The 26820-nt window shown below is 36.8% G+C and overlaps 1 protein-coding gene across 3 annotated transcripts in view; it reads right to left on the bottom strand.

Annotated features, from left to right (window-relative positions):
• SBF2 (SET binding factor 2) overlaps positions 1-26820 on the bottom strand; it is a 478944-nt gene that overhangs the window by 86249 nt on the left and 365875 nt on the right. The gene's annotated exons all lie outside the window — the stretch shown is intronic.

Below are 26820 nucleotides of genomic sequence, written 5' to 3'. Positions count from 1 at the left end.
AGGCACTAATTAAAATGTGAGTGAACCTGCAGTGTGGCCTTACACACAGAATGAGGGCGTGTCATGCATTTGGGACTCAAGAAGAATTACACCCTCCCTACTGGTCACTCTAGCCCATTACCTCCCCACCAAGACTGCTGCCTGCCTCACATACTCCCTAGCAGAATGTCCTGCACTTCAATGGCATTTTCTGGTAACCAAGACTGGTCAAGGGAAGGTAATCTCAAACCAAACCTTCCTTTCCAGGACTTCCTGCTGGGCTTCAAAGTAAGAGTAAACCTTACTCTGTGATTTACAATAGAAGGAAGGAAAACTAACTCTGCAGGCACTTGAGGCACTTCATAAATATTTACATATCTCACTTAATACTAAATATAAGATGCACCTTATTATTGCCAATTTAAGGAAGAGGAAACAGAAGTTCAGGGAGGTTTAAGTGATTGCCTAAAGCCAAATAACAAATTACATAAGTAGTAAAAACGATTTTCAAGCCCAAAGTTTGTTTGGTTCCAAAGCCCCTGCTCTTTTTTGTATACCAAACTGTCTTGCAAAAAACATCATAAAAGAAGTTAAGTACTAATTAGCACTGCTGTTTTTTTCCTGCACTTCAGGGTTTTGTTTCCCAAAGTAATATTCTGCCTTGAAGGATCTGGTATGATTTTAATTAACATTGTATTTTTACTTTCACATGTGATTCATATTGTCAGTTCCAGTTAATGATTTAAATAATCTTTCCATAGCTACTGGCTTTCATCTCTAAAGGTTAAAGATATTTCAAAAATTTTTTAATCGATAATTTCTCAGCAAACAGCAGGTAATGTTCTCAATAGACAATTTTTGTTCATTTTATTTTTTGGAATTGAGTTCATCTGTTTTCAATGATTAGGACTAAGGTTTCTGATAAGGTTTTTAAAGCAATTTAATAAGATTACTTCTCTTCTTTTGGAATGTTGGACACTGAAGATTACTATTAAGGTTATATATATAAGAGTTATGTAGCAAAAGTTGGTTCATTTCTTAGGGATGTACAACAGATGAATAAGATACCTGGTAAAAATGATATTCTAATACATGCTAATTTCCTTCTTGGTCTAGAGCAGACTAAACCTAGAACTGGAATAGGCACCATGCATACCACGAAATGTAGCACCTATTTAGTTGGAAGCGGGATGGCTGTGATTTTGCCTATGAGAGTCTATGTATTTCTGTATCACATGTGTAAGTCCCTTTCAAGCTAGGACTATGTACTGCTGCTGAGATGATTGACTATAACTCCCAATCAGGTGACTATAAGTTGAGATTGGCTGTAAAACAAAAATCAAGAGTTCTCCAAAGGGAAGCTGCAAGAGGATCACTGTTGATCTTCATAATGCCTATATACTCCTTTAAAACATAGTTACCATCTACCATTGGGGAATCTTGGGCAAAATGTGTGTGGTTCTGCGAGTACGTAAGCAGAAGTCACAGACAATGTGAATCCCACGTTCCTCCTATACTCTGCTTGTAGATACTTGGGATGTAGGTTGCACTTTTTTTTTTTTTTTTTTTTTTTTTTGCTCTGCAGCACTCTAAGGACTAATAATGATCTCAGTAGCAGTGCACAGACCTATTTTGAAAGGGATTTTAGGGGTGCCTGGGTGGCTCAGTCAGTTAAGGGTCTGACTTCAGCTCAGGTCATGATCTCATGGTTTGTGAGTTCAAGCCCCTTGTCAGGCTCTGTGCTGACAGCTCAGAACCTGGAGCCTGCTTCGGATTCTGTGTCTCCCTCTCTCTCTGCCCCTCCCCCGCTCACACTCTGCCTCTCTCTCAAAAATAAATAAACATTAAAAAAAAAAGAAAGATTTTAAAGGCATGAAATTCAAACAAGATAAAAGCATAATTCCCAGTTCCCTTTCCTGTAAGTATAGTCAGAAGCAGCACCATTTCTTACAAATGCAAGATAATAAACAGCAGCTCTTAAAATTTTTAAATTTTAGAGTTCCAAAATTAATATAGATGAGCTCAGAAAAACAGAGCTCTTAGCAAATCCTTATCAGTTTCTCACATAAAGTACTTTTAGGATCATCAACACACCAAAAAAGCTATTATTAACTTTAGATCTCTTATTACAACTTGACAGAGTTCCTTAGGGATCTGAGAGCATAATGAAGCCCTGCCTTTCCTTTTCAGCATTTTTCTTACTGATGCTGCATATTCACTTTCCTTGGCACATATGAATTACTATCTTCCTATTTATTCATAAACTAAAAATGAATATGCAAAAACTCTCCTAAATCTTCCAAAAAAAAAGTGGCCTGTATATATTCCAAGATAGAGTGACAGTGGCTCCAAGTATCAGCACCCACAACTGTTTCCAGGTGAGACACTGTAGTGGGGGGGAAGTGATTATAGGATACTTTTTGGTGGCAAGGCAGTCACACATGGCTATGGCATCTGATATATGCATAATAAATCATTAATTCCCCAATACTTCAACTATTATTATTTTTCCAAATATGAAACCTTCCTCCTTCCTTGTGGTTTCCTGCAATGTCTTTCCAACCACAGGCAAGGGCCACTGTGTCCCTCACTGTTAGGATGGGAGAGCCCACACACTGATGGGCAGGTGTGTTCTTAGGACCAGCAGAGGGCAGTAGCACCTTATTCTGCTCACATTCTATCAGGGCTTTAGATAGGAACTGCAAAAATGGAGCTTTGTAGTCTAGCTGGTCTTGGGTGGTAAGGTGAATGCTGCATGTCTTCACTGTGTATTTGCGAGACCCTACGAAAAAAAAAATGGATTCCCCCGAGGTCATACAGCAAGCTGAGTAGAAGGGATGAGAAATAAGGTTTTCTGCTGTTCAGTATCATTTCTGTAAGATATAAAAATTGAGATATTCCACAAAACTATATTATAATTATCTGGAGAAGGATACAATGAGATTGTTTAGAGTCTCCAATTCACTATTTCTGTAACAGTAGTATTTGTAAACAAAGAAAATAAGCACCTATCTATGAAACTATCTCCCGCTAATAACTTCTTTGAAGAGAAAACTTTCCTATGATAGTTTCTCAAATTGGCCCATATACCAACTTCATGACCTTTTGTTTTGTACAAACATGAGACCCAATCCACACTGAGAGTGCAATGGTGGTGGTGGTGGTCATGGTAGGGAATGCTGTTGTCAAATGACAGCTCTCTTTCCCTTCAATTTTGGCAACAATATTTATTTTATATTTCCTAATATTTTTTTATGGTTCTGTCCTAAAAAAACAAGTGATATTTTGCCATGCAATTTTATGAGATGTTTAAGAATATGTTGACTTCCTTCCTTATCTAGAAAAAAACAATAGCCCTGAAGGTACTAGATTAAATAAACAATGCCATTCGTTTTCCACAAAGCATTCAAAGGAAATTCAGCATGGGATAGGGTATGGAGAATAAAATCACCAGGCTTACCAACCAGCAGGCCAGATTCAAATCTAAATAAATGGACACAAATCATTTCAGAGACGAGTTGGTCAAGGGGAAGGTTAAGATGTCAGTATGAGGGGTCGGTCTAAGGTCTGTCTGGCTAGACATGCTTGTTCTCCAGGCCCAAGGACCCAGTTAGGGGGCGTAGAGGGAAACCAGATTTCAGGAAAAAAGCTAGCTGGTAGGATTGATTCCACAAATATGTAATGGTCTTAAAGAATAATGCAGAATACAAATATTTATTGTTTAAGTTGCTGGGTATTTCGAATCTACCTCTGATGCTGGAATACAAGTATACTTCATTGCACAGTTTGGGGATGGTGCCAACCAGTACTTTTATGATTTTACACTGGCCTGACAAGGATTATATTGTAGGTGTCATTTTACCCCTTATTGATGCTTCTCAAAGTATACAATTTATATTTCATTGACTTATGCAATATTTAATTAAACTACATAATTGAGAAGAAACACAACAAACTCTTTGTAAACATATAACTCAGAAGGGGCAGAAACAGAGTGGCTTATAGTATATAGGATACTGTGTGCATTAGTCATTGCAATTTACAGAATGGTAAATCCAAATAGTTAAAAAAAGGGTGATTGTGAGAATCTACTATAATTTTTTCTGTTCTGCTACCTTATACTCTAAGATTGACTAGTGCAAGTAACCTCAATTCCATAATGGTCTAAACCTCTCCCAGATTACTTAGAAGATTCAGGCACACAATTTCTGCACAAGAAGTACATTCATTCACTGTACTGATGTGCCAATTTCAGTAGTTGGAACAACAGGGTTGAAGTCCTTAACCGTTTATCTTTCCTTTTTTTTTAGTTTATTTATTTATTTATTTATTTACTTACTTACTTTTTAATGTTTATTTTTGAGAGAGAGAGTGAGTATGAGTGGGGAAGGGGAAAAAAAGAGAGGGAGACAGAATCTGAAGCAGGCTCCAGGCTCCGAGCTGACATGTGGGGCTTGAACTCACGAGCTGTGAGATCATGACCTGAGCCGAAGTCAGACGTTTAACCGACTGAGTCACCCAGGCGTCCCTATTCATTTATTTTGAAAGACAGGGAGTATGCGTGTGAGCACGCACACACAAGCTGGGGAAGGGCAGAGAGAGAGAATCCCAAGCAGGCTCCAGGCTCCGAGCTGATATGTGGGGCTCGAACTCACGAGCCATGAGATCATGACCTGAGCTGAAGTTGGACGCTTAACTGATTGAGCCCAGGTGTCCCTATTTATCTATTTCGAAAGAGAGAGAGTGTGCGTGTGAGCATGTACACACAAACGGGGGAGGAGCAGAGAGAGAATACCAAGCAGGCTCTGTGGTATCAGTGCAGAGCCCAGTGTAGAGCTCAACCCACGAATCGCGAGATCATGACCTGAGTCAAAATCAAGGGGCTACCCAGGTGCCCCTAACCACTTATCCTTCCAAAGATTCTCTGTATTAGGTTGCTTAGTAAATACTAAGAGAAAATATTAAGAGATCAGATGTCAAATCAATTTTGACTTTGACATTTGTAGGAACAAAATACAAGCTTGTTGTCAAGTCCTTTGCCTGGGTTTGGTATTCTTAAAAATACAAGATAGGATCCAAATCTCCTACCTCCCCCCCACCTTTTTTTTTTTTACAGGTTTTAAAACTTTATTTCTATTTTTATTTTAAAGTTTATTTATTTTTGAGAGAGTAAGAGCGAGCACAAGTGGGGGAGGGGCAGAGAGAGAGAGAGAGAGAAACACTGAATCTGTAGTAGGCTCCAGGCTCTAAGCTGTCTGTCAGCACAGAGCCCAAAGTGGGGCTCAAACTCACAAGCCGTGAGATCATGACCTGAGCCAAAGTCAGATGCTTAACCAACTGAGCCACCCAGGCACACACAGGTTTTTATAAATATATATAAATATTACCATATTATGTTTTCTTCTGCAGTTTGTTTTTTCACATATTATGATGCTAGACTTACTCAGGTAATAATAGTATATAATAATTATTATTAAAACTAATCTACACTGACCTTTCACTATTACACTTATCAACTTACTTAGTCTTTATGCAACCTTATGATTCACTGAGATTTTTACCCCTGTTTTAGAGGTGAAAGAACTGAGGCACAGAGAGTCAAGTATCTTACCCAAAAGAAAACTGCCAGGAAGTGGTGGAACTAGAGTTGGATTCAAACCTAGACAGTTTCTTAACAGTTTCAAACCCAGAATCTGTTTTCGTAATTACTGCACAATTTAACTACGGTATGGAATTCCATTACACGAATATGTAGCATTTCCTTGCTCCTGTTAATGGACATTTGTATTGTTTTCAACTTTTTGCTATGTTAAATAATAGTGTATAAACATTATCACACATGTCAACTGTCAACTTTGATTATTGGTTTCAGTACCATTTAATAGTGCCTGGAAATACTTGAGAGGGGCCTAAGAAATATGATAATTAATTCCCACTGTTTTCTGTACAAATAAATTTTGGGGTTATTGATACGTTGGCTATTCTTCCAGTGAGAAATTATTTCATGCAAGTCTTTTACAAATACACTACTAAAAAAATAATTCATTAACATCAGATAGCTAGTCAGGTTTTGAATTTTTTACTACCTTATAAATGTTAAAAGTTTTTTTTTTTTTCACAATTAGTTTGATTCAGGAAGGACCCAAATATGGTCCATATATTACTATTAGTTATATCTCTGAGTTAAGTTTTAATCTATAGGTTCCTTTACCACCTATCTCTTTCTCTCTCTTTTTTTTTTTTTTTTTTTTGAGAGAGAGAGAGAGAGAGAGAGAATGAAAACAGGGGAGAGGGACTGAGGGGGAGAGAAGAAAATATTAAGCAGGCTCCATGCTCAGTGCAGAGCCTGATGCAGGGCTCGATCCCATGACTGTAAGATCCTCACTTGAGGTGAAATCAAAAGTTGGATGGTTTACTGATGAGCCACCCAGGTGCCCCTCTCTCTCTTATTTTCCCTCTCACTTGCAATCTATTTGTTGAAGAAACTGGATCATTTATCCAATAGTTTCCATTAGTCTGGTGGTTGTTGACTACATCCCAGTGGTGTCATATGACATATTCTTTTGTCCTCTGTATTTCCTGAAAAGTGGCAGTTGGATCTAGAGGCTTGATGGGATTCAGGCTTGATTGTTTGGCAAGAATACTTCATGGATTGTATTACTATATATGGTTGTCTCTTTTTTGTGATGTTAAAGGTTGTTTATGGTCAATGCTTAGATTCATTACTCATTAGGAATAATCAAATAGTGATATTCTCATTCTAGCATCATTTCCTCATTTATTAGAGTATTTCTGTAAAGAGAAATTTCCTATTCATCAACTGTTTGGTGACCTAAACATGTAATTTGTACCGGATAAATACAAGATTTTATCCCTTCATTTATCAGTTTTAAAAACAATGCATTATTTTCTAGCATCCATCACAGTTGACCAGTTTTTCTTTTTTTATTCATATTTTTCTGAACTCATGGATTTTTAAAGTTTATTTATTTTGAGAGAGAGAGAGAGAGAGAACATGGGAAGGACAGAGAGAGAGATGGAGAGAGAGAATCTCACGCAGGTTCCACACTGTCAGCACGGAGCCTGATGTCAGGTTTGAACCAATGTACTGTGAGATCATGACCTGAGCTAAAATCAAGAGTCAGACACTTAACCGACTGAGCCATCCAGACACCCCTGAACTCATGGATTTTAAAACACATTTAACTATTCTTAAACCTGTTTAGGAACAAAGCAAAATAATCTATCCATAAGTGTTTACTGTAAACTCGTGCTTTTCATTAACTCAATACCAAGCACTATGGGACCTCTGTCTACAAAGTGCTTATAATCTATATAGAGAGATAAGAACTCCACATGTGAAGACTGATGCACCTCATAATGTTGTTTATAACAGCATCGTAAATCAGGAAGATTAAGGGCCTGATTGGGAGAACACAGTCAGTAAAGAAGTGAGTAGATACACATCAAGGTGTTTTTTCTGAGGTGTGACTACAAAAGGAATGGAAGAAGAAAAGCATCTGTGGGTCCCAGCACAGGAAATTGAGAAATTTGGTGAGTCACAGATCTCACTATGTGTACTTGCAAATGCCCTAAAAGCTCAACAAAAATGTTTATTATGGCATTATCTTTAATAGCTATACCCCCTCCAAAGTTAGCAGTTTTAATACCTAACAATGGAGAAGGAAGGTTAGGTAAATGACAGAACATTATTAACACCAAAGAATATTATTCTGCCATTAAAGTAGTTATATGGTGATGCTTATATGAAAGAAGTACTTATGCTACATTTAAGAAAATCAGCCAAATATGCTATGATTGTATCCATAAGTATACAAAGAGTGGGAGGAAAAAGGCAAAATGAAAATGAAGTAAAAGTAGTAGAATTTTGACAATTTATTTTCCTTCTTCAAAAATAATTTTAAGGGCTCTTTTTATTAAATATGGCAGATTAGGGGCGCCTGGGTGGCTCAGTCAGTTAAATGTCCGACTTCAGCTCAGGTCATGATCTCACGGTTCATGGGTTTGAGCCCGACGTTGGCCTCTGTTTTGACAGCTCGGCACCTGGAACCTGCTTTGTATTCTGTGTCTCCCTCTCTTCCCTGTCGCTCACCCCCGGACTCATGCCCTGTCTCTCTGTCTCTGTCTCTCTCTCAAAAATTAAAAAAAATAGTAAGTGTGGCAGACTGAATAGTCTTTTGTTCCTCAAACCCCACTGAAATGACCACAAAAGAAAAAAATGGCAAAACATACAAGAGCAAAGAGAATGAGAAAAAAGACAAGAGATCAGGGAGATTAATAAAATTTTAGAAGTCATGAAGTGGATTTATAAGCAGTAGCAAATTCTGAAGAACCGATAAGCTGAAACGCCACACTACTTAGAGAAGGAAAAGCCCCCTTCACACTTTAAAAAAGTGAATTTTATGGTACATGAATGATATCTTAATTAAAAAATGGACGGGGCGCCTGGGTGGCGCAATCGGTTAAGCGTCCGACTTCAGCCAGGTCACGATCTCGCGGTCCGTGAGTTCGAGCCCCGCGTCAGGCTCTGGGCTGATGGCTCGGAGCCTGGAGCCTGTTTCCGATTCTGTGTCTCCCTCTCTCTCTGCCCCTCCCCCGTTCATGCTCTGTCTCTCTCTGTCCCAAAAATAAATAAAAAACGTTGAAAAAAAAAATTAAAAAAAAAAAAAATGGAAACAACTCAAATATTCATCAGTTGATGAATAAATATGGTACAGACTTGCAATGTAATATTATGTGGCGATAAAACATATGAGATACTGATACATGCTATATACCATGGAGGAAACTTGATAACATTATGCTAAGTGAAAGAAGCTGGTCATGAAAGATCACATGTTGTAAAATTTCATTCATACAAATGAAATGTCCAGAACAGGCAAATCCACAGAGGCAGAAAGTAGATTAGTGATAGCACAAGGCTCGGGGAATGGTGGAATGGATAGTGACAACTAATGGCTATGGTGTTTCTTTTTGTGGTAATGAAAATGCTTTAAAATTGATTGTGGTGTACACCTGAAACTAATAACACTGTGTGTCAACTATACTCAAATAAAAAAATTTTTTAATTGATTGTGATGGAAGAAAAGTATCTAAAAACCACTGAATTGTATAGTTTAAATGGATGAATTGTATATGGCATGTGAATTACATCTTAATAAAACATTAGAAAAAGGTTGCTGACAAGAAGAGCTGGGTGAGGATGTGTGGAAACTACCTGTTACCTTTGCAACTTTTGGTAAATGTGCAAATACTCTAAAATACAAGTTTACTTAAATACTCTAAAATACAAGTTTACTTAAAAAAAAGACAAAAATGATATAGTATGCTGACACTATTCAAAAGAAAACTGGAGTGGCTATGTTAATAGAAGATTTAGATTTCAAAGTAAAGAATATTAGTGCAAATAAAGATAATTTTCTAATGGTAAAGAATTAATCAAGAAGACATAAAACCCAAAGTACTTATGTATTAAGTAAGAAATCTTTAGAATACATGAATGAAATCTGATAGAAAGGCAAGGAGAAATAAATACACAACTATAGTTGGAGATTTTAATCTCTCTAAATACTAGAAATGTAAGAAAAAAATAATCAGGAAGGATATACTATCAACTAACTTAATCTGATTTGATTTTTTAATAGCACAATAGCAAAATATCCATGCTTTTCAAATGCATACAAAACATTTACTAAGAAAACCTGCATTGTGGGTGATAAAATAAATCTTAAGGAGGGCACTTGTTGGGATGAGCACTGGGTACTATATGCAAGTGATGAATCACTAAATTCTACTCTTGAAATAATTATTACAGTACATGTTAACTAATTTGGATTTAAATAAAATTAAAAAATTAAAATATACATATGTATTTTTTAAAGGGATTCAAATCACACAAAATATATTCTCTGACCAAAATGGAATTAAATTAGAAGTGTATTATGCTAAACGAAATAAACCAGGCAGAGAAAGACAAATATCATATGATTTCACTCATATGTGGAATTTAAGAAACATAATAGATGAACATAGGGGAAGGGAAGGAAAAATAAGATAAAATCAGAGGGAGGCAAATCATAAGAAACTCTTAAATACAGAGAACAAACTGGGTGTTGCTAGAGGGGAGGTGAATAGGGAGATGGGCTAACTGGGTGATGGGCATTAAGGAGGGCACCTGTTGGGATGAGCACTGGGTGTCATATGTACGTGATGAATCACTGGATTCTACTCCCAAAACCAATACTACACTGTATGCTAACTAACTTGAATTTAAATAAAAAAAAAAAAAAAGAAATCAATAATAGAAAGTTAGCTAGAAAAATCTCCAAATATAGAAACTAAATAATTCATGGATCAAAGAAGAAATAAAAGGGGAAATTAGGAAATACTTTGCACTAAATGAAAGTGAAACATATCAGAATTTGTGGGATGGCACTAACCATTTCTTTGGGGAAGATTTACAGCACTAAATGCCTGTGAGAGAAAAGAAGAATTGTCTCAAATCAATGGCCTCAGCTTATACTTAGAAAAATTAGAAGAAAAAAAAAAGCAAATTAAAGTCAAAGCAAGCAAAAGAAGGGAATTAAGGTTACAGCAATCATCAGTGAAACAGAAAATAGAAAAGTAAAAAATACCAATAAAACCAAAAGCTGGTTCTTTGAGATTCATAAAATTAATAAACCTTTAGCCAGACTGATTAGAAATAAAGACAAAATTACCAATGTCACAAGTAACATTACTAAAGATTCTACAGATATTTAAAACAAATCATAAAGAAATATGAACAACTTTATGTCAACAATATTGACTACTTAGATGAAATGGACAAACTCCTTAAGAAATAAACTACCAAACCTCACTCAAGAGGAAACATAACTTGAATAGGCTCCTATCTATTAGAGACATTGAAATTGTAGTAAAAAGTCTTCTCATAAAGAAAGCCCCCAACACAAATGGCTCCACTAAAAACTCTCTCAAACATTTAAGAAGGAACTTGCACCAATTCAACACAAACTCTTCCAAATAATTAAAGAAGACTGTATACCTTTCAACTCATTCTATGAGTGTGTTATCTCTGATTAAAAAACCAGAAGACATTACAAAATTATATCAATATGCTGCATGAATATAGATGCAAAAATTCTAAACACAATTTTAGCAAATCAAATCTAGCATATATTAAAAGGATAATACATTATAACCAGCAAGTGGGACAGTTGCAAATTCGAAACAAGGCAATGGTGTAATGAGTGAGGGTGGAAGAGGCATGAATTAATGGTTCCAATGCCCAGGCCCTTTTGGCTTGGCAGATTCCAGAGATGAAGTGACAAATACAGAGGCTATATATTTACTCCAAATAGCACATGTTCTTTTTTTTTTTTTTTTTTAATTTTTTTAACGTTTATTTATTTTTGAGACAGAGAGAGACAGAGCATGAACGGCGGAGGGTCAGAGAGAGGGAGACACAGAATCTGAAACAGGCTCCAGGCTCTGAGCTGTCAGCACAGAGCCCGACGCAGGGCTCGAACTCACGGACCATGAGATCATGACCTGAGCCGAAGTCAGCTGCTTAACTGACTGAGCCACCCAGGCGCCTCCAAATAGCACATGTTCTAAAGTAACCTTTATTTATCCATTGATGAAAATGAATATTGTTCCTAGATAAAAATAATAGGGTAGCCACTCTGAAAATAGCTCATACTTCTTGGATTCCACTTTATCAGAGATTAAGGGAAAACTACCTTTCTAGGACTTGGGGTGTATTTTCAGTGATCTGAAGCAATCACTATAAAGCAATTTTTATAGTGTGCCACTAAGGTCTAAAGTGGGGGGATTAGTACAGTATAAAAATATTAGGACATAGTATTTGGCAATGATTTCTTGGATAGGACACTAAAGGCATAACAACAAAAGGAAAAACAGACAAATAGTACTTCATGAAAATTAAAAATTTTTGGCATCCAAAGGGGTGCCTGGTGGCTCCGTCAGTTAAGTGTCTGACTCCTGGTTTTGGCTCAGGTCATGATCTCATGGTTCATGTGTTTGAGCCCCGTGTTGGGCTCCACGCTGACAATGCAGAGCTTGCTTGAGATTCTCTCTCTCTCCCTCTCTCTGTGCCTCTCCCTGCTTGTGCTCTCTCTCTGCCTCTCCCCTCCTTGTGCTCTCTCTCTCTCTAAGTACACTTAAAAAGAAAAAAAGAAATAATAAAGATTTTGTGCACCCAAACACACTACTTGCAGAGTAAAAAGGCAACCCACAGAATGGGAGAAAGTATTTGCAAATCATATACATGATAACCATATTCTGATAAATATTATAAATCACGTTCTGATTAATATTCAGAATATACAGAGAACTTCTAAGACTAAAAATAACAAACCCCACCCTGATTCAAAAATGGACAAAGGACTTGAGTGGACATTTCTTCACAGAAGATAAACAAATGGCCAATAAGCATATGAAAAGATGCTGAACATCACTAATCATAAGGCAAATGCAAATCAAAACTACAATGAAATACCACCTCACACCCATTAGGATAGGTACTATTAAAAAAAAAAAAGCCAGAAAATAGGGTGGGAGGGATGGGTAAAATGGGTGAAGGGGAATGGGAGATAGAGAATTCCAGTTATGGAATGAAAGTCATGGGGATAATAGACACAGCATAAGGAATATAGTCAATGGTATTGTAATAGTGTTATATGCTGACAGATGGTGGCTATGCTTGTGGTGTGCACAGCATAATGTGCAGACATGCTGAATCACTGTGTGTACATCTGACACTAATGTAACATTTATTCAACCATCCTTCCATTACAAAAATTTTAAAAATGCATAAATAAAAAATCATGTTATATATCTTAAACTGGTACAGTGAAATATGTCAATTATTTCTCAATAAAACTAGAAAAAAACACCAGAAAATAACAAGTGCTGGTGAGGAAATAAAGAAGAGGAAGTCTTGTGTATCGCTGGTGGGAATGTAAAATGGTATAGCTACTGTGGAAAACAATATTGTGGTTTCTCAAAAACTTAGAAAAAGAATTACCATACGATCTAACACTTCTACTTCAAAATAATTGAAAGCAGAGTCTCAAAAAGATATTTGTATACCCATGTTCATAGTGGCATTATTCACAATAGCTAAACTGTGGAAGAAACATAAGTGTCCATCGACTGGATACATGGATAAGCAAAATGTGATATACACATACTAATGGAATATTACTCAGCCTTAAAATGGAAGGAAATTCTGCAATATGCTGTAACATGTATAAACCTTAAGGACACTATGATTAGTGAAATAAGCCAGTTACAGAAAGACAAATACTGTATGATTCCACTGACATGAGGTACTTAGAGTAGTCAAAATCGTAAAGACAAAAAGTATAATGGTAGTTGCCAGGGGCTGGGGGAAGAAGAATGGGGAATTATTGTTTAATAGGTACAGAAATTCAGTTTTACGACTTGAGAAGAGTTATGGGGATGTATGGTGACAGTGGTTGCACATCAATGTGGATGTCTTTAATACCACTGGACTGTACACTTAAAAATGGTCAGGATGGTAAATTTTATGTTATGTATGTTTTACCACAGTAAAAAAGAAAAAAAAATAAGCTTAGTTATGAATGGTAGCTGTAGTCATTACCACTGTCTGATAATTCAGAAGATACATTACGGAAGCAAAGCTAAGATTATGGTATACTGTGCTAACTTCATTTAAGGGTAGCTCTGCCCCATGGGGGTGGCAAGATTCAATATGTAAAACACTTAGCAGAGCAACCTGACACTTAATATCTATTTAATAAAAAGCAGCAGCCAGGGGTTCAAAGACATAGTGCAGGCAGTAGCATAGTTGTACAAGGTAATAGTACACTAGCTAAAAGCCTATGTGGGAAGTCATGGATATGCTGGAAAAATTAAGCACCTGCTTGGGTAAAACAGTAAGCAGTTTTAGTGGCCTGCAGAGGCAGCAAGGCAGGCTAGGCACCTAAAAAGCTGACTATGGCCATCCAGCTCTAACATACATGTAACAGGTCACTACTGTATCAGGATAAAACTACAAAGGTGAATCCCCTGAAAGTGCACATTTCTTTCCTTGCATGATTAAACTTAACAGTTAAAACTTCTGATTAAATTTAGATATTATCTTTATTTGAGAGATTATTCTGATGAGAAAGAGAATCTAGAGGAAAAACACAATTAGCAAACTCTGATTTTTAACTTGAATTTTACTACCAATAATCTAAGAAAAATGAACTTCTTCCTTATACTATTTTCTTCTTTTTACTAGATGAAAGCAGAAACCACAGAACTATTGACTTACAATTTTGTAGTACATCTTTTCCTTTCATAGTTTCCATCTACTCAACTTTTCCAGAGAGAAAAAAAAAAAAAAAGAAAAAAACAAAACAAAAACCTCAAACAAAAAACCACCCAAAAAACCCCACCCCCCAAAAACACACACACATTAAATTATTTTGTTAGAACTATGAAAAGCAAAGTAAGTCTTGAAAGCATTTCCTATAAACAACAGAATCAACATCTTAGGGCCTAAATTTCTTAATTTTACTGAAGTTTTGACTCAAAAATTTAAGGCCTTTGTCAACGACCAAATAAAGACTCAAATTGTAGGTTGCATCCATAGAACAGTCAACAGTGGGTGAAGTAACTGCAACTGTTACTTCAGTGCCTCCATTTTCCAAGGTTTTATTTTGAAACTGTGGTTGTGAGAGAATGAGTGACAGACAGCCAGTGTGATTCATTAAGGTGGTGCCTCCGCAAAGTGGAGGCCACAGAGCAGTAAATACCGGGGTTGGACCTTGAATAGTTTCTGACTGATAGAATATTCTCAGGTGAGTCACCTAAGCTCTAGCTTAAGTTCATTATGAAGATAACACCTTCTTGACTTGGATGTGTATGTGAAAAAGGTAGACCAACCTATTTTTGAGAAGCAAAACTTAGTATTATAAGCTGACTATATATAGTGGGGAAAGAAAATGTATTTCTTGAAAAGAAATATGCTGTTGTTGAGGAAAACAATTCTTCTTCAACTTTAGTTCTCCTGCTTCTTATTTAGGTTGTAAAGACTCATTAAAACTAAGCCTCTGCAATGAGGAACAAGCTGTTGACCTAGGAGCTGTTTCACAGAAAGAAGAATTATCTACTGAATCATACAGATTGGGTCAAAGTTATCCAAGTTTGCTCACAACTAACCTAGCATTCTAGAAAATAAGTAAATAGTAGTAATTATTTGGCTAAAAATAACCAAGACAGGTCCAGGGTTAAGAATAAATAGTTGTAAAGCTAGATTAAACTGTTCTAGGACTGAAGATGTTCTTTAAGCCCCAAGGGATCATTTTCCATTCCTAAGGCTTTAAGGAACACCACAAAATCATCTCCCTATCCCTATCCCCAGGCTCTATGTCCATTTATTGTATAGAATTTTACTGTTCATGTTTCATTCCTATAGCTTAAGGTCTAGTTCCTACTCAAAAGGAAATAACCCTATGAGTCTATGGCTTCCTTACCCAGGTGCCTACAAATGAATTGAAAGAAGGCAGAAAAGGCAGTCATGAAAGAATCAGAAGTCCAAGGCAGGGGAAAATAAAAGAGCCAATGAAATTGAAAAAGGGCATGGAACAAGGTTGGAGAAACCAAGTATTTGCTTAATTTGCCTGGTCAACTCTCCCTGGGAGGTCCATATTCTCTCCCTGGAATATGCAGAAAAAGGTTCCCAATTCATGCAGAGGTGGGAGGAGTCCAATTCAACATTGGTAAGTGGCTGCAGATTTTTCTGCCTCTCATCAAAACACTTGCAGAAGTGTGCACATCTGCTGGTGTAAGAGCACAAATATGAAAGCATATGGGCACACGCAAACACACGATACTTGTTAAACTGCTTACTTAAAATCCAGAGGATTTTATCTTAATTGTACACAATTGAGGCTCAGTAATTTCATAAGATCACAGAACACCTCCCTCAAATGAGAAAATCTAATCCTTTATTTCACACCAAAATTTCATTTGTCTTTGTATTAAACAAAATTTGAAATTTCCACTCTGTGTGTTCCATTGCTCAATGATGAAATAATTTAACACACTTCTGTGTATCCTAGCATGTTTGCATATTAATGTCATAAGGCAGCTATAACATTTCGAAGTTAGATCTCACAGCCTATAATAAAGTCTCAATGGTTACCTTAAAAAAAAAAAACGCTTACTTGTTCTGAAGTACAGATTTATTAAATTAAAAGAAAGCCCAGAGATAATTTTTCCATTGACAAATGGCATGCTGAGACACACATAAGTAGAGGGGAATAGCCAAAGTCACACAACTAGTTAGAGCTGTGCTGAAACCAGAAAATGATGTTTTATAAGGTACAAAATAATTTGGCCACATCCTCTTTACTTCTTGAGTACTGTTCACTTGTGTAGATGTCATCCTGCAAGTGAAAGAGCTGACTCCTGTGTGCTGAATATACTCTTTGCTTCCTCATTGCCATGATACTGGTTAAACTATTTCTTCCACTTGGAATCTCTCCTTCCAATCGCTAATGGTTAAAAGCCTACCCATTCTCCAAGGACCTATTCAAATGCTACCTTTTCAAAAATGCCTTCCTGGTTGCTTCCTCTCTATTTCTTATCTGTTATGAATGGTCTGTTTGTGTCCCCCTAAAATCCGTATGTTGCAGCCCTAGCTTCCCGTGCGGTGTATTTGAAAGAAGTAATTAAAATTAAACGGGGTCCTAAGTGGGGGTGGGTGTCCTGACATGATAGGATTAGAGTCATTCTAAGAACAGATACCAGAAAGTGCTCTCTCTTCCCCTTTCCCTCCCTCCTGTTCTTTTTCACTGTATCCATGCACTGAGGAAACATCATGTAAAGACAGCACGAAGGCAGCTGCAAGCCAGAAAGAAAGTCCTTAATTAGAAACTGAATTGGCCGGAACCTTGATCTTGGATATCTAGCCTCCAGAACCATGAGAAAATAAATGTCTGTGTTTCAACCACGGTCTATAGTATTTTGTTATGGCAGTCCAAGCAGACTAAGCTACTGTCTTACATGGAATTTTGTTTATACTTCTTTAATAATTATTTCATTCTATTTTTACATTTAGCTATTTTTGTTCAAGAATATGCTGAAATGAAAGGTTAGAACCTTTCAGAATTATATAGGATGGAAGAGTTTTTGACAGATTTTAGTTGCCACTGTGCTTTATTTAATAGCAATAAGGAGTGTTAGTATTTTTATTACAAAAAATAATCAAGATGCAAAGAGTTTTAAAAATAATTCTCTACTGTTTTATAAGAAAATGTATGAAATCAGTTCCTACACAGTACTATTTTTGCCTGCTCATTAACAGATGATAATAAATATTTACTAAAAGACCAACAATTTACTAGGTTTTATAAACAAAGTATCGAACAATTATTTAATTAAACATAAATAATTTACAAATTTTGTGTACATATAGTCTCTCTCCTAATAGTCTTTGAAGGCAGAAACCATCTCTGGCACATCTTGGCATCAACTCAAATGTCTGGTTAAAGTATTTTAAATGTGAGTGTTAGAGTTAAATAGAATGATTGTTGAATTCTAAAGAAGTTAATTACATATTTTCTAGGGTTTTGCTTCTAACATTAAAATTTTTATTCTAATTTTATTAGTTGGAAATGTTACCAAGAGTATAATAAAACTATCTAGTTTCTCACAGCCATCCCAGATGGTTCTCTGACTTCTTCCTGGTAATCCCCTGCCATCAATACAAAAGCACTCCAATGACTAAAGGTCCCCCCCACCACTGCTTTCATTTCCCCAATACTTAAGTCTCCCTCAGAAAGTGGTATGTCTTTATCTTTATGTGTCTCACATCATGTAAAAATCTATCAGTGACAAACAGGAACAACTGCGAAGCTGAAGAAATTAAAAACAGACCTCATGAGTTAGGTACAACATGTTTCCTTTTGGACATAAAGGGAATTTGCTGAGTCACTGAGTCAAGTATTTATAGCACCACATAATTTATTTTGCTGTAATAACTTCTGTAATTCAGCAGCTCCTCCACAAGTCTCCATCAAATCCATGATTTCTCAAAAATGCTAACAATGCTGACTAATAGGAAGGAAACAATGCTACCTAAGCAAAATTAACCTAAACAGAGCAATCTATTTATAAAGTGCTCTTTAGGGACAAGTTGTTAATAAAATCTTGGCTTTTGCTACCCACAAAGAGAGTCATGAGTTTTGCATTTGCCATTCTTTTCTCAGTTATGTTATCAGACTGTACTTCACCAGAAATTTTCTAATTCCTATCCTTAGGTCTTTTCCTTACCATACTACACAACAAGAATCACAGCCAGAAGAAACTAAAAGCTACAGGCTGTAAAAGCTGGCATCCTACCACTAGCTGCTTCTGGCTGTAGATGTTTTTGTTTGCTTTTTTTTTTAGCCATCTAGATTTTTTTTTTAAATTAAGCCAACATTTACAAATGAAGAGATTCTATTTAAAGGCTAAACTTCCAGCTTCTCTTGAAAAACTGAAAGATGTGGTAACAATGTTCCTGCATTCCTGCCAGGTGACAACTGATGGGGCAGAGTGGGGGCTGCCCTCATTAGACTTGTTCTTCCTTTGACCTGTTTAACTATTTGCATTATTTGTTGGCCTCTGTAGGCAATTAGTTTGTAACCCCTGCTTAAGCGAAACATGCTATAGATAACTTTCCATGTGGATCTCTCCCTAAGTACTGTAATCAACATTTGTCTGTCATACTAGCCTACTATGTGGCCTCTGTTCCTCCAACCTCTAAATCCTCCTGAACCTCTTCCACACCATTGTAAGTTTCTGAAACACAATCACATCACTGCCTTATTCAAGAGTATGCTATTGTATACTTCTTTGTGACTAGAAAATAATATTAGTCTAAACTCCTTAATATGACATTCTGAAACTGCTATAGAAATGTAAAGATGGATGGAAATTAAAATGGATACATTAATGCTTTAGCAAGTCTTGCCCGAACCAAACTGAACAAAATTTTCTCTTCCTCATTCTTGAAACCTCTCCCTCCCTTTCACTTGTTTTTCTCTAGAATCCTTTGCTCCATGAACTCCATTTCCATATTGACTTCTCACTGATTTCAATGCATACTTAATAACGAGATTCAGATGGCTCTAGTCATGGGACCACCTTGAAGACATAACGAACAGGGTTGGCAGCACGAACCTGATTCCTATCCAAACCTCCCAGATCCTGTATTTTCCTACAAAACCCCTCAAGTCTTTTACCCAGAGCAAGTCTACAGTTTTGAAGGCATTAGCCTGCTGCAACTTCCTCTGCCTGGCAAAATAATAAAACTATCATTCCTCTTTATCTCTAAACTCTGTCTTCATGTTATATTTCGACTCCAGAGCACATGTTATATTTGGCTCCTATACAACAATTCTAGGCATTTGATTCCAAATTATCTTACCGTTACATCTTCAACATCTAATGACTAAATACAGTGACACTATCCTAAAAGGAAGTGTCAAGTAGCCTGCTATGAAGTTCTGCCCTTTTCAACATTTTTATCAATGACTAGATTACAAGAACTTTGATTTTCAAATTTAAGTAGGAGAAGGAATAGGAAATATTTGCAATTATTTACATTCATTCTATGAGATGCATGCCTTAATCTTTTTCCTACCTTTGGCAAGTGTTCACCATGAAAAATAAAAAGATCTGGAGTCAATGGTGTTTTAAGATTATATACATGTCAATCATAAATATAAAGATACTAGTGCTTCTTTGCCTTTTATAGCACAGTAAGCATTCTTAAAGCATTTTTGGATTAGAATCTCATTTTTCTCAAGACCCAAAAGAAAAGCAGGGTGACAGATAAAAGAAGTAAGCAATGATTAAAAAAAAATTAGATTTGCATTTGGATAGAAGGGTTTGCACAGCATAGGTACCTAAGGATATATTATGCTATAACTAAGAACATTTTTCAGAGCATCAAAGATGTGTTTAGCATGCTGCTGGGGTGGGGGGCTATGATGGTAATTCTATAATGTACTGTCATGTACAAGGTTTAAAACATTGGGATGAAGTTACTGGAATAGTATATAGTTACGGTAGGAAGAATAAGTAACTGACAATTGTGACACAGCATCCCACTAACAGAGAGAGTTATGTTGTAAAAAAGTAAAGTTTATTAACTCCAAAAAAGGTAATATAGTCCAGATAATTTTGTTTTATTCAGTCCTTTGAGGGGATTCAAATTCCATTCCTGATGGACCAATCAATCTCTCATGATAACACTTTGGTATGGGGCACACCCAGATGTCAGCTACAACGCACTTCCCAGAAGTCAAGTCAGCTTCAGTTAACTTTCTTGGATGGAGATGATAACAGACTTTAGTGTTGGCCAAGTATAGTCCCTGCAATCCCCCCCAACCCCAATTAAATAAATGAATTTATTTTGTAAGAAAAACAGTAAAGCAAAATGTGTTGTCTTTCTACTGATTTCCTTATAAAACCACAGATCTTTATAACATAATGAGGCAAGCCATCAAACATGCAATTGTGAAATCAGTTATTTAGTAAATAGATAAAAATTCTGGTCTAATACAAATGCCTTCTTAACTTGAGAGAGATAGCAAAAATGCAAACAGCAGACAGAGAGCCTACGGAAACAGCATTCTAGGGCTTGTCTGAGCAAAAACAAACCTCTTCGTTCTTTGTTAAACTTTGAGAATTACGAATTAGTGCTTTCATTGTTATTCCAGAGAAAATCTGCTATCAAATTTCACAGGTATTGGGATGAAGCCAGTAAAATTTCGACTTAACCACAAGGAAGACCAAGAGTTATTAATGGCGACCTAATATCCTGAATCACAGAAAGTATACAATTGCATACTTCAGCAGGTATTTGCAATATAAAGTAATTTAGCATGATGAGACCACTGATTGGCATGTCAATGTATTGTGTTTTATTTTTGTGAAACTTCCAAAACAGTTCTTAAAAATATCTTCTCTTAACAGAAGACCATGGGGGAAGGGAAGGGTAAAAATATAGTTACAGAGAGAGAGGGAGGCAAGCCATAAGAGACTCTTAAATACAGAGAACAAACTGAAGGTTGATGAGGGGATGAGGGAGAGGGGACAATGGGTGATGGGCATTGAGGAGGGCACTAGTTGGGATGAGCACTGAGTGTTGTGTGTAAGCGATGAACCACAGGAATCTACCCCCCAAACCAAGAGCACACTTTACACAACGTGTGTTAGCCAATTTGATAATAAATTAATATTGAAAAAAACTTCTCTTGCACTAATCAATATTTCTTTTTTTTTTTTTTTAATTTTTTTTTTTCAACGTTTTTTATTTATTTTTGGGACAGAGAGAGACAGAGCATGAACGGGGGAGGGGCAGAGAGAGAGGGAGACACAGAATCGGAAACAGGCTCCAGGCTCCGAGCCATCAGCCCAGAGCCTGACGTGGGGCTCGAACTCACGGACCGCGAGATCGTGACCTGGCTGAAGTCGGACGCTTAACCGACTGCGCCACCCAGGCGCCCCAATCAATATTTCTTTTAAGCCATATTCTACTGCAAAGTTAATAAAATATTGTTTAATTAATGTTGTTCCCCTCATCCAAGCACGTATAACAGCCCTTCACTGATCATATCTGGATGTCAAAACTTGGTATCAAAGAGCTACATAATAATAACATCAAGGGGGTACCTCTGTGGCTCAAGTTGGTTAAATGTTTGACTCTTGGGTTTCGGCTCAGGTCATGACCTCATGGTTGGTGAGATCAAGTCTTGTGCAGGGCTCTGCACTGACAGTGCAGAGCCTGCTTGAGATTCTCTTTCCCTCTCTGACCCTTCCTGGCTCATGCATGCTCTCTCTCTCCCTAAATAAATAAACTTAAAAAAAATAATAGCATTGATATTAGCTAATAGTTACATAGCACTTGCTATGAACCAGAATTTCTCTTATCTATTGCTGTGTAAAAACAACAGCACAAAAGTTAGTGGCTTAAAAACAACCATTTCAGGGGCACCTGTGTGATTCAGTGGCTCAGTTGGTTAAACCTCTGACTTCAGTTCAGATCATGATCTCACAGTTCATGAGTTCAAGCCTTGTGTCAGGCTCTGACAGCTCAGAGCCTGGAGCCTGCTTCAGATTCTGTGCCTCCCTCTCTTTCTGCCCCTCCCCTACTCTCTCTCTCTCTCTCTCAAAAATAAATAAACATAAAAAAAATTTCATTATCTCTTACTACTTTATAGGTTGACTGATGGTTAAGGAGAATGGGTTCTGGACTCAGACTACTTGTGTTTACATAACTTTGGGTAAGTTACTTAATTTTTTGTGCTTTATTTTCCTCATCTGTTAAATAAAGATAAAAGGGTTTTTAATCCCATACTTCTCAAGGTTATGATTGTGAGGATTAAATGGCATGGTACATATAAGTTGCTTCATACAGTGTCTGGTACCCAGGAAGTGTTCAATCAATGCTAGGTATTATTATTATTATTATTATTGCATTTTGTAAGTTCTTTTTCCCCAAATCAATTATAATAAATCACAAGTTCCTCAAAGATAGAAGCTACATCTTCTATGGTAAGGCTCCTCACTTAGCTTACCAAAGGGTTCTGAACATAAAGATTTGAATATATACTTTTTGATTTAAATCAATAGGTGCAATGAATTCAAACAGGTAGCCTTCATTTTTCATTAATCTATCTTGCAGAATTTTAAATTTAAAGACCTGAAGAAAGGCACAAAGTTATTTTTTGGTCCCTAAAAGCACCATTCCCCTTCCTCACAAAGTCTAGAGAGTACTATCTTTATAATAATGTCTACAGGTAAAGTATGTTATTAAGCTATATGAGATATCTTCAGCATTTTCACAAAGGTAATGGCAGACTCTCTGGGTTTAGGACCCTTAAAGATTCCAACTGCGCAACTTTTAAGACACTGATGTCCAGGCCTCGGTCCCAAAGATCTTGGTTTTAATTGGTTTTTGATGGGAGTTTTGTATCAGTTGTCTTTAAAATCACTCCAGGTGTCTTGCACTGTTGGTGGGAATGCAAACTGGTGCAGCCACTCTGGAAAACAGTGTGGAGGTTCCTCAAAAAATTAAAAATAGACCTACCCTATGACCCAGCAGTAGCACTGCTAGGAATTTACCCAAGGGATACAGGAGTACTGATGCATAGGGGCACTTGTACCCCAATGTTTATAGCAGCACTCTCAACAATAGCCAAATTGTGGAAAAAGCCTAAATGTCCATCAACTGATGAATGGATAAAGAAATTGTGGTTTATATACACAATGGAGTACTACATGGCAATGAGAAAGAATGAAATATGGCCCTTTGTAGCAACGTGGATGGAACTGGAGAGTGTGATGCTAAGTGAAATAAACCATACAGAGAAAGACAGATACCATATGTTTTCACTCTTATGTGGATCCTGAGAAACTTAACAGAAACCCATGGGGGAGGGGAAGGGAAAAAAAAAAAAGAGGTTAGAGTGGGAGAGAGCCAAAGCATAAAAGACTCTTAAAAACAGAACAAACTGAGGGTTGATGGGGGTGGGAGGGAGGGGAGGGTAGGTGATGGGCATTGAAGAAGGCATCTTTTGGGATGAGCACTGGGTGTTGTATGGAAACCAATTTGACAATAATCTCATATATTAAAAAAATATAAATAAATAAATAAATAAATAAATAAATAAATAAAATAAAATCACTCCAGGTGAATAATGCACAGCAAGGATGAGTAATGTGCAATCACGGATCCAGGCCAAAGGATTAAAGCTCATATAGAGCAATGAGTTAATCTGGAATCAGAGGACTTGGGTTCTTGTACTGAACATTGGATAATCAATTCAATTCAATTCAATTCAACAAAGTTTTTGGTGACATGTTCTGGGCCATTTAAAGATGGGAGTGGGTTTATGACCTTTTTTGAAAGTGGAGTTTAAGCTTTTCTTCAAATGAAATTTTATTTGTAAATTCAATGTATATAAGAGACACACAAAGGAAGTGAGTTGGAGTTAGGATTTTGTCTATATGACATTAAACTTCCCAGTGTTCTTCTATGTAGGAAGCTGACTCTCTAACCCTGCATTTTCCTCCTATAGTTTTGGTAACACACTTGTTTCTTACATCATGTTGCAGATTTTACTTTTCTTGGGGCACAACTGAAATGAGGACAAGCAATTGTCACAGAGCTGTGGGTTGCACAAGAATCCTGGCCCAGGAGGGTCTCTATCTGCTTAAGCCCTGTCGGAGGCACTATACTATATGCCCGGTTTCTGACTTCTCACCTAAGACGGTCACATGTATGTTCTGAGCCAAATTAGGAATAGCTACTTTTCTCCAGTTGTTCTCAGTAATATTAAAAGAAAACCTAACAAATACATTATGTATTCAATCATATAAACACATTCTCAACTTTTCATGGAAATACTTTAAGGCAGTAAATATAAAAGCCAAAGCTTTTTGGGACCTAGATATTCAAACAGTATAACATTTTCCCATTACTACACATCATGTCAATGCTCCCAAGTGGCTCATGTACTTTTAATTGCATTATTTAAAAAATTTGAAATATTCTCTAAATAATTTAAAAATCTATAGTCTAATATTTTCTTCCAACCCTCATGTTGCCTATAAATAAAATCCTGTCTAGTCTAGGCCTGTATAATTCATAATCATCTCCCCTCCACCCTCTCCCCCAAGTTTTATAATAGGTGGGACAGTGGGTGGGAATAGCAGAGATCTTACTGGTTCTAAGCAAAATCAGAGTGGACATTAAGGCTGGCTAGTTCCTTTCTCAATTTGGGGGACAGTTTATACTGTATTCTATATATGATGACAGCAAAGTAAGAAGAGATATACTTTTTAAAATTTTGGTTTTTTTTTACATTTATTTATTTTTGGAAGACAGAGACAGACCATGAGTGGAGGTGGGGGAAAGAGAGAGAGGGAGACACAGAATCTGAAGCAGGCTCCAGGCTCTGAGCTGTCAGCACAGAGCCCGACGTGGGGCTCAAACTCACAGACCTCAAGATTATGACCTGAGCTGAAGTCAGACACTTAACCGACCGAGCCACCCAGGTGCCTCAGAAGAAGTACACTTTTGAGAGAAGTCCATTTTCTCTAGAAGTTGAAAATATTCAAACAAATTTTCATGTTTTGATTAAGTTATTCTGTTGTAAAATTTTATTTTTAAATTAGTATGTCAGGAATTATTTGACTGCCCTGGAATCCTGCCACAGGATCCAGGATATTAAGTACACTAAGTCTGAGGAAGAATCAGAAACATACTTATAGAGGACCCAACTCTGCAGCCCTGTCTGACTTTTCAGCAGATGGATGCTGCCTCCCTTCAGTGCATTTTCAGTATATTTTCTCTAAAGAATATGTACTTGGAGGAGCCAACAGAATACATCAAATTCCATGCTACTGTGGAATAAATTAGAGCCTAGCTTTAGTCATAATTATATTTCCTTTCTCATTGCTTTCCTGTGAAATAAATGATTAGTTTAATCATTTATAAGTGCCATTAGTTAATGGCACTGCATAACCTACTAAAAGACTGCTCAAATTAGCAACTTTCTTTTAACTTCTATTCCAAAAGTAGGGATTTAGTATTTTCTCCTAATCTCCTACATGTGAGTCTCTTAAGCTGTCTCATTCTTTGGCTTTTCTTCCTTTTCTCATTCCTCAGATTTTTTCCAAGTTTCTGACCTTTATTATTTTCTTGTCTTTCTCCTCCCAACTGGGCTTGGTACTCCTCTCTCTTTACAAGACTCTCAAATTCATATCTTTAGCTAGACCTATCTTTCAGGTTAAAACTCTGCAATTCTCATTGTTTCCTGCACAGCTCAACACAGTTTTATAGCAGCGGCTACAGACTGGCAGTTTGAATTTCTTTTGTTTTGAATTTTATTATTAATAATTAGGAAAAAAATTAAAAAATTTTTTTATTACTTATTTTTGAGAGAGAGAGAGACAGACAGAATGTGAGTGGGAGAGGGTCAGAGAGAGAGAGAGAGGGAGACGCAGAATCTGAAGCAGGCTCCAGGCTCTGAGCTATTAGCACAGAGCCCAATGCAGGGCTTGAACTCACAAATGGTGAGATCAGACCTGAGCCAAAGTCGGATGCTTAACCAACCGAGCCACCCAGGCGCCCTGTGGAAAAAAAATTTAAAAGCAGATGTCTTCTTTGAAAAGTGTGGGACCTGGTAACACTATGCCCTCATTTTTGCCTGACAAGAAATGACTGGAACTAAATACATGAAACAAGCATTCTCCAGTTCTGTACAATTTTCCCTTCAATCATTTATATTACTCGCCTGGTTTCTTTAAGCATTTGAATTTGCAATCTTATAAAAGAGGATAGGAAGAATAGATAGCAGGCTTGAATAGAACTTTTAGAATCCTTCTACTCAAGTGTCAAATGTTTAGTGACAGACTGTTTCTAAACACTAAACACTAAACATGCTTCTAAATATGTGATATGATACCATTGGGGAATTAGTCAAATATCTTGTTTGTTTTCCATTCAAGTAATCAGCATATGACCTTTTAATAGGGAGTGTATAGGCTGATAGGTAGAGTGGGGTATGTGTGTGTGTGTGTGTGTGTATGGAGAGAAGGCTGTTGTTATGGAGCCCTTGGACGGTTGTCCCAAAGTTCTCTTGATCTAAGAGCAATACATAAACCACATCCTTCATTCTTCAACCCCACCCCTTCCCCACATTACTGATCTGTTCTAGCCATCAAAACTCAACACAGAGCCAATAAGAATTAATTGCACAGTTG

The sequence above is a fragment of the Panthera uncia genome, chromosome D1 (genome assembly GCF_023721935.1).
Source record: "Panthera uncia isolate 11264 chromosome D1, Puncia_PCG_1.0, whole genome shotgun sequence".
Classification (NCBI taxonomy): domain Eukaryota; kingdom Metazoa; phylum Chordata; class Mammalia; order Carnivora; family Felidae; genus Panthera; species Panthera uncia.
The sequence above is the reverse complement of the archived record's forward strand: the minus strand, read 5'-3'. Positions and strand labels throughout refer to the sequence as shown.